Here is a 16,897-nt window from a genome sequence, read left to right on the forward strand (position 1 = left end):
GTTACATCCCTGTCCTAATGCCTGATGCGGTTAGTTCTAAGTTCTCGAGCACTATTCGCACTCTCTTAACCCTCATTCGCTTTTTCGCGCCACAGGTGCTGATGATTCTCAGACCATTCTTAACTGGCCAAGCCCAACATACCTTCTGCAGCGCCTTTAGAAAAGGCGGCCCCGTGCACTGCGTGTCCTTACTGTGGAAGGCCACGTTAAGGCTGTTCACTTCCCGTGCGAACACGTTCTCCGCCTTCAGCTCTTCAACCAGTCTGGCAACTGCGTCGGCTGGACCCGACACGGTCACCGAGTCCTCGCCGTTGTGGCAGGCTGGGACCACGCCGTCATGACAACGCTTGCCCGTTTCTTCCCACGTTAGTCCTGTATGTGGGAATGCAGTAGGAACAAGTGAAAGTTTGTTTCCACATCAAATTTAACGCCCCAGTGAAGGCTCCCGAAGCATTACCTTGTCTAAAAGTGTCGCCATTTTGTCGTTCGCATGTATTTCGTAGTAACATTATGCATAATATTTAGAAGTGGACAATGTATACCGAAAACGTTTGGGCATTTTTTCTTGTTTTTGTTTTGTGACTCATTGCAAAGTGTTGCAAATCTCATGTGAGGCCGAGGCCTTTTTCTAACTTCAAACAAAGCTCACCGTACCCAACGTTACTCCATGTCTCTCGAAATTTGAATTTCAGTGTCACAATGTATGTATTCCTCTTTAGCTTTTATTAAAGTCCTTCCATTCCCCTACACAGGTTTCTTAGGTGGCGAACTGTGATGCGAGAAGCTCCTTCCCTGTGTACTTAGCTGTGACTGCGCAATGAGGCCCCATCTAAGGGTTCAACAGATTCCCTTGGGTGTTCCTCTTTGTAACATTTTCGGAGAGCAAGCCACGCTTTATACCAAGATTGAAACCGTTTCTTGCTGTTCAATGCTCGATGCATTTTTGCAACGATAATCGAACAGCTCCCCAAAATTCCTATTTTTCTTACCGTCCGACAGTGTGCATCCGCTCCTAGGTGCCCTATGAAATAATGCTATAGGGGGACTTCAATCATTGCTCGAGGAATACTGGTTTAGAAATGTTGGGTCGAGTGGTCCAACGAACGGCTATTGTTTGCAGCTAAGAACTGGGCCCTTTTGTCCAGTTGACATCTGTTTAGGACGATTTCCGCATACTGACGTCTCATGAAAGCAGCAACTGTAGGTATCTTTCCCGTAATCATCATTTTATGTTTTCAAACTTTCCTATGCATAGTTCACTTTTACTGCATTTCCGCCACCCAGAAAATTGCCGTGCCCACAATTCACTTGCCCCTTTACTCAAAAAATTTTCAGTTCGCTCTATTTCTTCGAGCCTTCCATCGTTCAAAACTACCTTTCGAAGAAAATTCGCACGCACACAAACACACGCCCGCACTGTTCGAGTGAGCCTAATTGTGAATTTCGTGCGATGCTTACCAACAGCAGCCATAGCCCCTTTAGGCAAGTCCGCCATTTCGATGCAGCGGCCTCACCAGTAGGCGCACATTACAGCCTGCTCCGCAGTCAACGCTCCATCAGCGTAGCCGCATCCAACCTCGCCAAGCGAATGGCCAAGCACGCCGTCCTGCTTAATCCCTATAGACCGAAGTGTATCCACAAGCGCGACCTGTCGAAGAAAAAGTAATGAGCCGTTCAACATTGTTAAGATTGGAAAGTGGGTAACCACGGAAGCGCTTTAGCACAGGACATAGAGGTTAGCCCAATATAGGTAAAGGAAATTACCAAATTTTATTCCTATTGAGCACTGGCACCAGTCAACCCTAACAAGGACGTAAGAATGACATGTGAAGACCTCAAGCTTATGCCTCATCTCAGTCTTCACGTCTTAAGCATTTTTAATACCCTGCGGCTTTGTTGCTGACAGCGAGCTAACAGCATACACAGCGGGACGTTCGTTTCCCACCATCTCGCGTTTCAAAGACTCGTGGAGCCCTGGAATTTTTTGTTCTTGAACGTACAAGATGCATAAAATACTAGCCATATCAGTCTCGCTGAAGATGTGTGCTCACGGTAAAGATTACATACCTCATAATAACGCTTCTACAAGTAAGTGGACAAACGCCTTCTACCTGTGCAACAGGGCGACAACGTCTATTTTGAAGTTTTTTTGTAAAAATACCAGTGCATGCAAGAGTTATGCAAAATATTGCATTTCTATGCAGTCCTGTAAATGAGCGACGACATTTGTATTGAAGGATTAGTGCAGAAATACCAGTGCGCGGCAATAATTCTATAAAATATTGCATTTATTTGCAGTCCTGTAATTTCATAATGTGCGTTCCCCTCAATGCACAGATAGCTCGCACTATTTTTTCCGAGGCAGCACGCTTTATTTCAGAGCCTCATTCCGGGACCTAATTAGTCAACCCACTCATCGAAGTGACACAAGAGCGAATGTTAAGCAGAACATAATCCTGATTGATTGATTGAGGGGTTTAACGCGCCGACGCAACGCAGGCGATGAGGCGCGCCGTAGTGGAGGGCTCCGGATTAATTTTGACCACCTGGGGATCTTTATCGTGCGCCGAAATCTCGTACACACGGGCGTTTTTGCTTTTCGCCTCCATCAGAAAAGCGGCCGCCGCGGCCGGGAATCGAACCCGCGACCTCGTGCTCAGCAGCGCAACGCCTTAGCCACTGAGCCACCGCGGCGGGTAGAAGAACATAATCCTAAAAAATCTTCCCCTTTTTTATTATGAGCTGATACAAAAACTGATACGAAAGCTGATACGAGAGGATCGAATACGCTGTAAAGAACGGAGGTAGCGTGAAAGCAGTGAAGAGACGTCTTGGCGTGGGGAAAAATCAGATGTATGCACTTAAGGATAAGCAAGGCAATGTCATCACAAATAGGGATAAAATAGTCACAGTGGCCGAGGAGTTCTATAGGGATCTGTACAGTAGCCGGGACATACAAGATAATGACGAACGAGACAGCAGTTCAGAGGAGATAGACATCCCACCAGTAACGATCGAAGAAGTAAGGAAGGCTTTGAAAGAAATGAAAGGGGGCAAAGCACCTGGTGAGGATCAGATAACAGCAGACCTCTTGAAGGATGGAGGAGAATTTGTACTTGAAAAACTGGCAAACCTGTATACGCAATGCCTAATGACCGCAATGGTACCGGAATCTTGGAAGAACGCGAACATCATCCTAATCCATAAGAAAGGCGACATGAAGGACTTGAAAAATTACAGGCCGATCAGCTTACTGTCAGTCGTCTACAAGGTATTTACCAAGGTAATCGCTAACCGAATCTCTGCAACCTTAGATTTCAGTCAACCTAAAGAACAAGCGGGGTTCCGTAAAGGTTATTCAACAATGGACCATATTCACACGATCAATCAGGTGATAGAGAAGTGCGCTGAGTATACTGAACCCCTATATATAGCCTTCATAGATTATGAGAAAGCATTTGACTCGGTCGAAACCCTAGCAGTCATTCAGGCATTACGGAACCAGGGGGTAGATGAGCATTATGTGAGAATACTAGAGGATATCTACAGTGGGTATACAGCTACCATCATCCTCCATAGGGAGAGCAGTAAAATACCTATAAGGAAGGGTGTCAGACAAGGAGACACAATCTCTCCAATGTTATTCACAGCATGCTTACAAGAAGTATTCAGAACGTTGGATTGGGAACAGGTGGGAGTAAGGGTTAATGGAGAATACCTCAGTAACCTCAGATTTGCTGATGACGTTGCCTTGCTAAGTAACTCGGGGGACGAATTGCAAAGCATGCTTTCCGCACTGGGCGAACAGAGTAGAACCGTGGGCCTGAAAATTAATATGCAGAAAACTAAAGTAATGATCAATAACCTCGGGACAGCACAGCAGTTTGAGATAGGTGGCGAGGCAGTGGAAGTGGTAAGCGAATATATCTACTTAGGCCAAGTTGTGACCCCAGATCCCAACCATGAGGCAGAGATAATTAGAAGGATCAGAATGGGGTGGGGTGCATATGGCAGACATTCTCAGATAATGAATAGCAGCCTACCATTGTCGCTGAAGAAGAAAGTGTATGACAGCTGCATCTTACCGGTACTCACTTACGGGGCAGAAACTTGGAGGTTCACTAAGAGGGTTCAACTTAAATTGAGAACGACTCAGCGGGCAATGGAGCGGAAAATGATAGGTGTAACATTAAGGGACAAGAAGAGAGCGGAGTGGGTCAGAGAGCAAACTGGTGTTAAAGACATATTAGTAGAAATTAAGAAGAAGAAATGGACGTGGGCAGGGCATGTAATGCGAAGGCAAGATAACCGCTGGTCATTAAGGGTAACAGAGTGGATCCCTAGAGAAGGCAAGCGTTGCAGGGGGCGGCAGAAAGTTAGATGGGCAGATGAGATCAAGAAGTTTGCGGGAATAAATTGGTCACTGTTGGCACAGGACCGAGGTAATTGGAGAAAAATGGGAGAGGCCTTTGCCCTGCAGTGGGCGTAGATAGGCTGGTGATGATGATGATGATGATACGAAAACAACCGGCGGACTTACTACCATGCAGAAGACACTCACCTGTACCGCTGCGATGCACACGAACGGTGCTACGAAGCCCTGAATTTCAGTGGTGGCACTGGTCAGCAGGTCAATCAGGTTGATGCCCAAGTCTTCGACCAAGTCGTGCGACTTGTGAATGGACTGTGCGAACACGTCGAAATACATCATCTGCCGTGCCATGCTGTTCCACTGGCAACCCATTCCCGTGAAGACGAACCACAGGGGCCGGTTTTCGTTAGAACTCTGCTCAACAACTTTCACGGTTTCTTTGCCCGAGCCATCAACGGGTACCACGGCGAAGCCCCGGAATGGAAACTTCTCTAGGCTGCGTTGCCCAATCCGGTTGAGGAGAGCGAAGGCAGAGTCAGGGTACGGTCCTTCGGCGTCCAGCTTGTGCAATTTCTCCTACGACAATGCAAGGTTGTCAGAATGTTAGGCTTAGCAAATGATCTGTAGTATCAAAACAATCTCAGAGCATAATTAAATACAAAGGTAGATACCGTCTCTTTTTCAATCTTCCATTGCTACATCAGTTCAGCATGCCGTTTTTTGTGCAGAAGGCGTTTGTGTGATGCCAAATGGTTAGTACGTTTCCATAACAAATATATCACCCACAGTTCTCTGCTACTTCACCGCCATCGAACTGCGCCTAACTTGTTCAAAGGTTCGAAAATTGAAAGCTGCGAGCCTGATGCAGCCAAAAGACAGAAGCCCATACAATCAAGTGCTAACTGCTTTCACAGCTCTATGTTAGCAATTACATATAAAATATTGTGATAACGAAACACGGAACTTATATACAGGTGAGGTGAGTTATGGGACATGTGATACTGGTAGATTATATACAGGTGGGGTGAGTTATGGGACATGTGATAATGGTACGATATATACACGTGAGCTTGTATTTTCTACCAAGTGCAATGCAGCTGGCACACATCTCTGTATCGCATCAAGTATTTGAATTAGGCAACAATTTGGGCGTTCCTAGCATCGGTTGTCAAGGAGTTACATAGTTCGGGGGCTTGGACATAAAGGGAAGAAGAGGAGGCGCTAGTGGTGCGTGACAGGCGCTGCTCAATTCTCTGTGGGTTTCGCCTTGACCACCGCAGGTTACCTTCTGGAATGGGACAGTCGCTATGCATGCAAAAACTCGTACAGGTGTTCGCAGGAGTACGCAGGTGACACTGTTTTGGTAATAATGCATAAAAGGCAAATTCCAGTTCAACAAAGTAAAACACGAACACGCTCAAAAGCTTGATAGGCATGCTTATAATGGTTCTGCCATGGATCATCGCAGACAAAACACTAATATTTGCTAAGCATATCTGAATACGAATTGCCCTCATGCATTAAAAACACATCGCACAGTGCAGAGAGCATACCATGAGTGAATCTTTGGCTCTGCCGCACATAAGAACAAGCCTCGGTAGTTCCTTTTTTTCACACGGAAGACTCTCCACGTGGGGTCCAGGGTTGGCCTCAAGGATTGTGTGAACGTTGGCGCCACCAAACCCAAATGAGTTCATTCCAACAAAGCCGCCTGAGAACGGTGTAGGCTTGTCCACGACTTCAACTCTTCCATCATGAAGGCAAGGAATTTCGGAGTTCGGTTTATTGAAATGCAGATTTCCGGCGATCACACCAGTTTCCATCGCAAGGATCACCTTCGCTATTGAGCCAATGCCTGTAAATGGACGAGTGGCACAACCTCGGTATGTTAAACCTTTATTAATGGCCATACTGAAGCAGCAAAATCGAGCCAGCATTAGCGCTACAAGGTTAAACGGTTGTGGCAGCAGTGAAAGCTTGACTACAAAATTGGTAGGGTGAAAATGTTATCGAATTTCCTATAAGCTGCGTACTTAATAATTGAAAGGTATGGCTTTCCAGATAAAGCTTCGATAGTTATGAAGAAGCCTTGTCTGTTCGGAGCTGCATGCATACTGACAATATACAAACAAAATCACAATAAAATTGCAAGGGTGACAAACACAGTCGAGGAAGGGATGGTAAATCGTGCTATATTGGCGTACTCATGAAATTCTAAATTACACCGTGATTTCTAGTAAAAAAGATCTTCCCGACCCGCTGTGGGTGCAAGTCTATATGTGCGGTGTCTGAATCTGTGATCATACCGTTCACAAAAACATGTCCACTCAGGGGCGTGTACGGACAGCTCAGGATAACACACTCATGTTATCATGTGTACGGCCACACTTATGTAACACACTCCTACCTGCTCACGGGATCTCCAAGACGCCTGTGTAGCAGGTGTGGAGACGTCCTATCCGTAACCCAAGTGCTTCAATGCAAAGCACTCGACACAATACGACACCAACACTTCACCCTACCCTACAGACAACACATCCCACCACACCTAGCGTTTCTCCTGTCTGACGATCGCATGTTTTCTGTCAAGCACGTTTTTAACTATTTAGCAGAAGTGAAATTTTTAGACCTAATGTCATACCACGCATAATCACTAACTGGCCTTGTACACCAGCCATCCTCATTGTCTTTCACTTATTTTACTTTTGTTCTTCTAACCGATTTTAGTGCTTACCTCTTCATCTCTTATATATAACAACTGTTTGCCGCTCTTTGTAGCAGTCGGCCTTGCCCCATTAACACCCAACCATCATCATTACAGACAGCTCAAGACACCCGCGCATTTTGTTATACCATAGCCAAGGTTGTAGAACATATTAGTTTTCCGCTGTAAATGTGCATGTACCTACGGTGAAATTATTGCGTCATTGTGCAGAAATACCTCAGCAACAGCAAATCCTAATGCCTGTTGTTTAGTTCTCGAAGTATTCGCTGTACTTCTACCTTTGATGAACACCTACAATGAGAATCCCCCGTGCCAACTGCAAAAGCTGAAAGTATGAACTTAAGGCAAAGCAAAGCAAAAATATAAATGTAAGTCAAGCATGCCGCGGTTGGTGGGGAATACTTCGTGGCTTCCTAATGTCGACCGCGGCTTCCTGAAATCGAAGCTTCTTGAAATGAAATCATACATTGCTTTCCGAAATCGAAGAAGGTAATTTTGTTTGAAGAAAGCTCGGTGTACGTAGAGGCACCATACGCTGGTCTTTGTATACTGGTGCATATCGCGAAATAACCCTTAGCTGATTCACATTACTTAAGATTTCTTCATTATTTCTCTTTAGCACTGCGAGCGACCTGCAGGTCCATCGGTTCTGAATAATTTTCAGGTCCACTACGGATGCACAGAACACGCTGCCGTCATTGTAGCACGACTGACACAAATACGTCTCTTCCTACCCTAAAATGCCCGAAACCAACTTACTGAATAAGTTCTGAGAACAGGCTGTAAATAACTTCATAGAGATTAAGGCATCTGTTCCCAACCTTTTTTAAGCAACTGGTGGCTTTTTAAATGAAAGATTAAAAAAGTGTGAATATATCTTGTTACTTTTGTCGATGATACCCTGAAAACGATTCTTCCAAACATGCATTGACACATGCGGCAGTGAATTCCTGATACCGACTTTTGATGTGAACAGTTGACATCAAATCTTATTCAGACTAAAGAAGGTTCAGCCAACATGGTATAGCAGACATGTTTGTTTAACGTGTTCTCAATCTTTAAAATGCATCAACGAGTGACCTCAAAGGAAATGTACTGCCGCAAGCTTTGAGAAGGTAAGAGTACTCTTATACTCCGTATTCTCAACTCTTACCCGAACTTCCCTCGAGTGTCCCATGTTGCTCTTTACGCTGCCGACTTTGAGCGGCTTTTCGCGTCCATCTTGGCAAAAGACGCTGCTGATGGCACCCAACTCCTCTGGGTCTCCCGCCTTGGTGCCTGTGCCATGGGCCTCAACGTATTCTATTTTCCGTGGATCGATATTAGCCTCGGCGTATACTTCACGCAGAAGCTCTGCTTGCTGCTTACCCGATGGGTAGGAGAATCCTGAGTAGAAGAAAAAATATGTAAGTTGCGCCTTCACAGCATCCTTGCTGATAAACCTTCAAACGAGGAAAACAATTAATGTCGAGGAGTTTTATTTCTTGTGTTACGGGGGAACATACATTCAAAAAATGTCGCAATCAACTTTTCAAATGAAAATCCTTGATTTGCACAACAACGTAACAAGAAATACATAAGACGTTTTGCACGTATGCAGCTGATATCGTCAGAAAAAACATGCCCCTAAAAAGAGTAGGACGAAAGCAGCTCCCAGATATTTCAAACTAATCGGGTCGTGGGCCTCCCGAATATATTCTACGGTACAAAATGTTTGTATTTCTTCGCTGCATCCATCTTTCGGCGTTTCCCCAATTCATTTGCCGGCTTTTGTCAATGTATACTACCTTCATCCGAGCAAATCATGAATAAACAATTTCAGCAATTAACGCTTTTTCAACATGAGTGAGTTCTAATGCATTAAAATACTAACACATTTCTACTAAACTTTAAGGCTGTCATTTGCGGAGCAGTGATTTGTTAGATTGGCTGTGGCGCCCTCCCTTGACTTGTTTCGGCACCAGCCTCACGTTGATACCACAAGTAGTCACAAGAGGGCGACGCAGCCCCTGAAAAAGCCTATAAAGAAACACTAAATTGCGTTTATTATTATTTTGGAGTTATTATTACGTTATTTCATGAGTTTTCCCTTATTAACACGAACGTGTTTTATTCCGGTATTCACGAAGACTTTACTTACGTCATATCCGTCACGGAAGTGACGCCATTACAGCGAAGCAAGCGGTCTGTAAGTGTGCACCCCTACACAAAGGGTCTTACTGCGGGGAAGCAATCTTTAATACTAAAGTGTACATTATACTTCCGGTTGTTTGTTTTCGGGTTTTATATTTTAAGCGGAAAGTGTTTCATGCCGGGATACTACAAGATTTCACTGACGTCACATCCGCTGCGGAAATGCCGCCAGTACACCTTGCCGAAGCGACGCGCCAGCAAGACGTCGCTCGCCAAGCACACCCACAAGAGAGCCACCGACCCGCAAATTATGCTCAGCTGCAGATTTCGCAGCACATTTCACTTTCGTGTTTTACCGATTCCTATGAGAGAGGGATCAACCACAGTTTTTTTATATGATTTTGTGCTTATTTGAGGTCTAGCAACGGCAGAATCGTGCAACGGCGCAGCGCAAAGGTCATCCCCAACACTTTGCATCTGAGAAACGTGTGCCTGTTTGGCGCAATGGTGTTGACATCGGCTTTGTAAGTCCGGGCGCCCAGGTGCGATTCCGACCAGAGGAAACGGTTATCTTTTCAACGCTCTGTTACGGTGCGTGACACCACGTTGTGCGTTACGCGTTAGCTACGACAAGCCGGGCCCTTAAAGTGCTCCGCACTTAAAACAATATATGCAATCTGCTCACTGCAGTCAACCATTCTATACTCGACGCAGCAAAAGCCATGGCCACCTGTGGTTGCAGTTGAAACTTTTGCATAGTTTGAGACAATGCTCAACTCTAAGTCTGACTATGACGTCACCGAGAAAAATGTACTAACCTTCATCCTTAAAACCATCCACATTGGCCCTTACGTTAACAACCCTGGCGTAGACTCGACGTGCCTCGGATGCTCGTTGTAGGAACACAACGCCCACGGTCTCGCAACGGACGTAGCCGTTAGCTGCAGGAGAACAAATCAAATATATTCAGCGAAGAATATGACAAACGTTTTTAACTTTTTACGCGTCACACGGAATGGACTTATCTTTCGTCATTGTTGGTTGGCTTCAGGGTATTTTAAAGGTACCCTTAAAAACTTAACCCGCATACCCTGTGTTGGTCTCTACCCTGGACTTTAAACACTCCTATAATATAGTATATGCATGACAAAGTGTAGCACGCAAATGTGCAGAAAAACGCTTTTTATTGGGACGTGGTGTTTTTCGAGTGGGGGCGTTGTCGGTTGGGTGATGCAGCTAAGTTTGCCGTTCTGTGCTGGTGATACAAGCCCCTAAAAGGACATTCACACTTTTAAGTGTGTTTAAAGTTGTTTATTGAAGAAAATATCTACTATCATCTGTATGCAGCGCTCGTTTATTAACACAAGAATTATAAGATGCGGTTTTGAAACAATACACATTTATATGCGAGACCAACACGAGGATTGCACAAACTATGCACATAAGTACCATCCTTAGCGGGAGCTGTGGACATCAGGGGCGATAATTCCTCTATGCACAAAGATAGGGCGCTGCCTTGCCAAAAAACGGTCAGTGTGCTCCTAAAATTGGCAGCTTAGGTAGAGCGGCTAGAAAGGTAAACCCATATCCTCTCTTGCTTTGCTTCAATTGAACCCACCACCACGTTTCCATGTGTAGTCGAGCGACGCCTCCCATTAATGGAATGCTCACCGTTAAATTCAGTTGCGGCGCTGACAAATCAATCTGAAGCAGAGGCATTACACGATCTTCGTGCACGATGTGAGGCTGCGAAATAACGCCTTCAAACATCGCCGACCCATCGTGCAAAGTATGCACGACACATGCAGTGCCGCCATCACCTTTGCCGCGATAATGAAAGAAGTGATCGATGTTTTGTGCTTTTATTGTATTGTGCTGCCTGAAGGTTAGACTTTAAGGTGGGCAAATGCTGAATGCAAACTTTTCTCACTATTTTATTTGAAAGAATTGACTAGACGGTAGTTATGCTCCAATTGTAGAGATCCCGAATCATTTTGTATCGTTATTGCACCACGCATGGTAGTACTACCAGAGTCCTTCAATGATTTTACTGGTCAAAAAAACTTCGGCGCCCGTTTCATATAGGGCAAGAGCGCGCCGCTTCAGGCGTCGCCGCCGCCTAGGGACACCAGTGGCCGCGCTTTCCGTATGGAGAGGCGATGCCTGCCCGGTGTCGGCATGTGAATTCTCATTTCGTTCATTCGCCCCGCTCTGATTTAGCTGAATTCTTTTTCCCTGGTCCGCCGCCTAAGGACACCAGTGGCCGCGCTTTCCGTATGGAGCGGCGATGCCTGCCCGGTGTCGGCATGTGAATTCTCATTTCGTTCATTCGCCCCGCTCTGATTTAGCTGAATTCTTTTTCCCTGGTCGTCCAATCTTGGTAACCACAGACTGCCTGTCATTCTTATGCCGACTGTTTTGTTTCCAATTTGCCCCTATGTCTCCTGCCGCGGCCGATGACTGCACTCGCGACATTGGGCTTCAGCGCATCGCCAAGTTCAGGCGTTTTGTAAAAGCATTCCAGGGTTTTTTACGACGAAGTTAAAAACAATAAAGACGGGAGCTCTGCATAGTCCGGGGCTGCTGCCTGATAATGCAATGAAAAAAAAGCAAGTGCACGTCTTTCAGAGTATATTTAGTAGCGCTACGACGCGCAGATCCCGCCAGATAAAGCATAATTCTGAAAGTGAAAAGCATAGAGGAGAAAGCGCCGATTGTACACCCATGCAGAGCCACCGAAAAAGCAGCAATTTAAAACGGGCAGCGCTCGACTTCCATCCCTTCCTGTGCAGATCCCCTTACAGCCCCAAGTGTGGTATCTTTGCCACAGTCCGCCACACTATGTGGGGTCGCCCTCTCGACCCCTTCCCTTCAATAACCTCTGACGAGAAGTGGGAAGGAGCGCTGGGTAGCTATGACCCGGGAGTCCAAGCCTCACTAGTGTCCAGGACAGAGCTGCTAATGTGGCCACCAGACTCGCACTGGCGGCCACGCCGCTCTTTTAACCATTTTCGCTCAATAAAGGTTTATCTCTCTCTCTCTGAAAGTGAAAGCCCAATACACACATGCAATGGTTTAGCACGGCTGCAGAAGGAAAAGAGACCAAGCGACCAAGACAAGAGAGAGGTTGCACCGTATCTTTTGCCGCAACGCTTTTGATTACTTGCAGACATTAGGGCGCAAAAAGAAGATTGACATACATTTTCTTGCAGGTTACAAAAAATAGGAAACGCAAGTATACAAAACAAGGCAAACCAGCGGAATCCAGAGTAAGCGCAATAAATTTATTTTTTGTGTTATAATGTGAAGTACACGGCGAAAGCAGAATATATAAAGTAAGAGAACAAAGACAACATTAAAACTTTTTGTTTACGTACCAGCCTGGGCACAAGGCAGCGTAAGTTTTCGAGCAGGTATTTAACCACAGCTCTAAAGTTGCGCATCAGGCGAAATCAGGACTTTCGATCAGCTGGTGTTGCATACGAAAAAATCCAGGACGCAAGCAAAAGGGCACATTTTGTTTAATCACTGCTTTGTCAGCTTGATTTTATCCGTCCACCTGTTGGGCATGTTGCTCTCTTCATCGCACGCTATTGCTTAATATTGTCGCGGGAAGAAGACGAGAGCTATCGGCCCAACCTCTGAAGAAGAAGAAGACCCAGCTGGGCGGGCTCCCTCATGGCCGATGTCGTGTAAATAGTGTAAATACATCACTCGCATCTTCCATGGTTTATTTCCTGTGTCCTGCCGCCACGTAACAATATTTTCTCCCGTAAAAAAATGCATGAGGCATAGAAGAAAAGTGTGAATCACATCAGCCGACTTCGCCGCAAAGTGAGTGCAGCAACCGAAAGCAGACGAAACTGTGCGACTGTCGAGCAAAACATGTCCAACAACACCCATGTATACGGGCACAAGCAGTTTTATTTGCGGTTAATCGGGTAATAAGCTCTTTGGCTATTTGGAGCACGCTCGCCGACTTCGTTTATCTGGCGGTCTTGTCGATTGATTGATTGATTGATTGATTGATTGATTGATTGATTGATTGATTGATTGATTGATTGATTGATTGATTGATTGACTGACTGACTGACTGATTGATTGATTGATTGATTGATTGATTGATTGATTGATTGATTGATTGATTGATTGATTGATTGATTGATTGATTGATTGATTGATTGATTGTAGGGTTTAACGCGCCGACGCAACGCAGGCAATGAGGCACGCCGTAATGGAGGGCTCCGGATTAATTTTGACGACCTGGGGATCTTTAGCGTACGCCGAAATCTCGTACCCACGGGCGTTCTTGCTTTTCGCTTCCATCAGAAAAGCGGCCGCCGCGGCCGGGAATCTAACCCGCGTCCTCGTGCTCAGCAGTACAACGCCTTAGCCACTGTGTCACCACGACGGGTATCTGGCGGTCTTGTCAGCGCCCGACGTCGTGGCTGGATGACTGTAAACAGGCTGGAACGCCGCTCGGTTTCAGACTTGTCGCGCTGCTGTGACACCGATTCGAATTCTACAGCAAATATTTCAGCAGGGATGACGTCAGTGGCGCCAAAATTCTTCTATATGATACACGCATTTACTTGGAGTCGAAGCAGAAGCCACCCATTTCCGGCCGCGGAATGGCTTCCTTCCGTTTCTCATGCTGCCCGCCATCGCGGGGTTAACAGCAGTGAAACTCTTTCGTTGAATACATTTGTACCAGAAAAGCCGCCCGGGAAACAACACGTGTTTGACATCATCCTTTACACTCACTAATTCAGTCGTATAATATGAAACAGCGTGACAAGCTCGCTGTGCGTAATTCTCGAGTCAAGCATGCTCAAGTGACCGCGTTCCCGTCGCCCTGGCAAGCGCTACGCGGCTACACCTACGGTGCCTCGGTCCATCCGCGTCTCCGCCGTACAGTGTAGAAACACGTATACGTTGGCGCCGCCATTTTGGGTAACTTTCTCGCCGTCGCAGCAAGTCACTATAGCAAGACCGCTCCATAATTTTTGCCGCGACGTGGTTTACTCGCGAAGTTCGAATCATCTTATCTATTTCGCGTTGCTGGGTTTTGTGGGAAACGAAACTAAATATGCGTTTAGCACTTTAACACTATAGCGGAGGTACGGGACCGTTCAAAAGGCGTCTCCACCCTGTACTGCGGACTGACATCGAGGTTCCCTAGCATCACTGAATAAAGGCTTTTAGAGCATCGGCACTCTTTTCTCTCATTGTCATGTTCCGCCAGGATTTTGATTGGTCGGTCGGCACCACGTGATATTTGGTTACATATGGGCGTAGCCATTTTGTTTCTGGGCGCGTCTCTCTCCTCTCTCTCTCTCTCTCTCTCTCTCTCTCTCTCTCTCTCTCTCTCTCTCTCTCTCTCTCTCTCTCTCTCTCTCTCTCTCTCTCTCTCTCTCTCTCTCTCTTTCTCTCTCTTTTTCTTTCTCCCTCTCTCTCTCTCTTTTTCTCTTTGCTGCGCGGACGCTACGGCAGCCCATCACACTCTCCCCGTCGCAACCGGCGGCGGTTTCGTTGGGAGAGATGGGAACACTCAAAGCCAGGAACAAAAAGGCCCCCAAACGCTTCCGGGGGCACGAAGTGGCGGTACTCTTAAGCGTAGCTTATTTCGTGACGCTAAGGTTCCTCAGAGATCCACGTAAGGTATCGGGCTAAACTTTATGCGTTGCCGAGGGCCCAAAAAAGTTATGTGATGATTCCCTTAACGTCCCTCGAAGCAGGACATGTTACAATTGAATAAAAGCGGCTCAATGGACTATTCATCGATAACAGAAGCCACTTGGGAGTCCACTGCTATCTAGGAAACTTCAGCCGCCATATATGCACGCATGTTTAGTTCTGAAAAGCGCAGCAGATACTGCACCGTCGATTGCTTACCGTCGGCGTCAAACACCCGACATTTTCCTTCTTTCGACAGGATGCCCATGCTAAGGAAATGCAGCGATGTAGCAGGCCTCAGGTCTACGGTGCAGCCACCAACTAAGGCCGCATCACAATGCCCTGCCCGAAGTGCTAGCACGGCTTGACTCAGGGCCGTCATGGTCGAAGAGCAGGCCGTGTCCACCACGAAACTCGGACCTGTTTGGAAAAAAAGTGCGGTTTATTCGTGTGTCATAGGAATCAATAAAACACGGAAGTGAAATGTGCAGCGAAATCTGCAGGTGAGCATGATTTGCGGGTCGGCGGCTGTCTTGTGGGTGTGCCTGGCGAGCGATGTCCTGCTGGCGGGCCGCTTCGGCAAAGGTGCACTGGCATTATTTCCGTGACGGATATGACTACAGTAAAATCTTGGGGTATCGCGGCATAAAACACTGTCGTGTTAAAATTTAAGACCCGAAGACGAACAACCTTTAGTATAACATATTCTGCAGTACTAAAGGTTGCTTCCCCGCAAGAAGACCCTGTGTGCAGGGGTGAACCCTTTACAGGCCGGTTGCTTCGTTTTACTGGCGTCACTTCCGTGACGGATGTGACGTCAACGAAATCTTCGTATATCCGGGAATAAAACACTTTCGTGTTAAAAGGCCGATTTTAGAGCTGAGAAGGTGCAAAGGTTGTACGCTTAACCACGCTAAGTAGATTCCTTATTTCAATATGCCCGTTAATCCGTAGCTGAAGATGGCCGGGAGAATTAAAACAAAATGGTCTTAATTACCATGAATGACGCAACCGCATTTTTGGGTATAAGTATCGGGTTTTGGCTAAACGGGGACTCACTGAATCACATTCCCTTGCGACTTACTGATTCAGGAACCACGGGCTTAAAAGTCATCGCGTAGGGATACAAAAGGTTTTACAAAATCATAAAAATCTTCCCAGTGGCCTCGTTTGCTTCGTTTATAAAAATACATAACTTCTTTGATGAGATAAAAATAAAAAATAAACGCATTATGATTTATCCACTATTTAGTAGATGGCGCTACTTTTGCAGCAAGCAAGAAGTTCATTTTTTATTTCATTACGAAAAAGACATCTAAATTAAGCAAACTAGGCAGTTGTGAATATCGATACGTATTTTTAAAGCTTTCCGTATTGGTCCACGATGGTTTTGGTTTTTAAGTCCGTGGGTCATAAAGTATAGGTCCCATAGGAACATTAACTGTGAGTCCCTCTTACGTAAATGAATCGGCTTGACATACTACAAGGCGATGCAATTAGGTGACCGGGAAAATTAAAAGAGCTGATTGCAAAACGCCAATGGAGGAACCGACAAGCGATTCTAACAATTATTCGGGATTGCGCAAAGGACACTCCCAGCTTAGGTCAGCGACTTATATTGTTCTAGAGCAGCACTTCAAAATATTTTGTGCGCCACATTGAGAAAAGAAAGCTAAATCGGACAAGACGTAGTACTAAATCAATCTACTTGGGGTTTACGCCCCGAAGCGGCACCCGGGCCATGTTTTTCTATCCTAATAAAAAATTACGTATTTGTCGCACTACCAAAACCTGCTTTTGAATTTTTTTCAGTCTGAGTGTGGACGATTGCTTACGTCAACGAGGCTATCGCTGCTTAAAAAACTAGTTCGTTGTTAAGCTTGGATCCAACTGCTAAGGCCTTCCTCAAAATACCATAGAGGAAACAGTGGAGAAATTGGGTTCGTTCCCTTCAAATTGTTTTAGGAACCAGAACCTTATGACCGGTTATG

General features: G+C 45.9%; 1 pseudogene across 1 annotated transcript in view; it reads right to left on the reverse strand.

Annotated features, from left to right (window-relative positions):
• The window catches only part of LOC144138001 (fatty acid synthase-like), an 82,006-nt pseudogene that overhangs the window by 49,836 nt on the left and 15,273 nt on the right, over window positions 1-16,897 (reverse strand). The window contains exons 4-10 of the transcript XR_013315797.1: window positions 15,126-15,326; window positions 10,049-10,171; window positions 8,251-8,483; window positions 5,926-6,227; window positions 4,562-4,948; window positions 1,459-1,648; window positions 143-372 (exon numbers count right to left, since the gene is read on the reverse strand). The product of XR_013315797.1 is annotated as a fatty acid synthase-like (transcript). The remainder of the gene's footprint in view (window positions 1-142; window positions 373-1,458; window positions 1,649-4,561; window positions 4,949-5,925; window positions 6,228-8,250; window positions 8,484-10,048; window positions 10,172-15,125; window positions 15,327-16,897) is intronic.

The sequence above is a fragment of the Haemaphysalis longicornis genome, unplaced genomic scaffold (assembly GCF_048455015.1).
Source record: "Haemaphysalis longicornis isolate Haplotype H1 unplaced genomic scaffold, Haemaphysalis longicornis Haplotype H1 scaffold_5, whole genome shotgun sequence".
NCBI lineage: Eukaryota > Metazoa > Arthropoda > Arachnida > Ixodida > Ixodidae > Haemaphysalis > Haemaphysalis longicornis.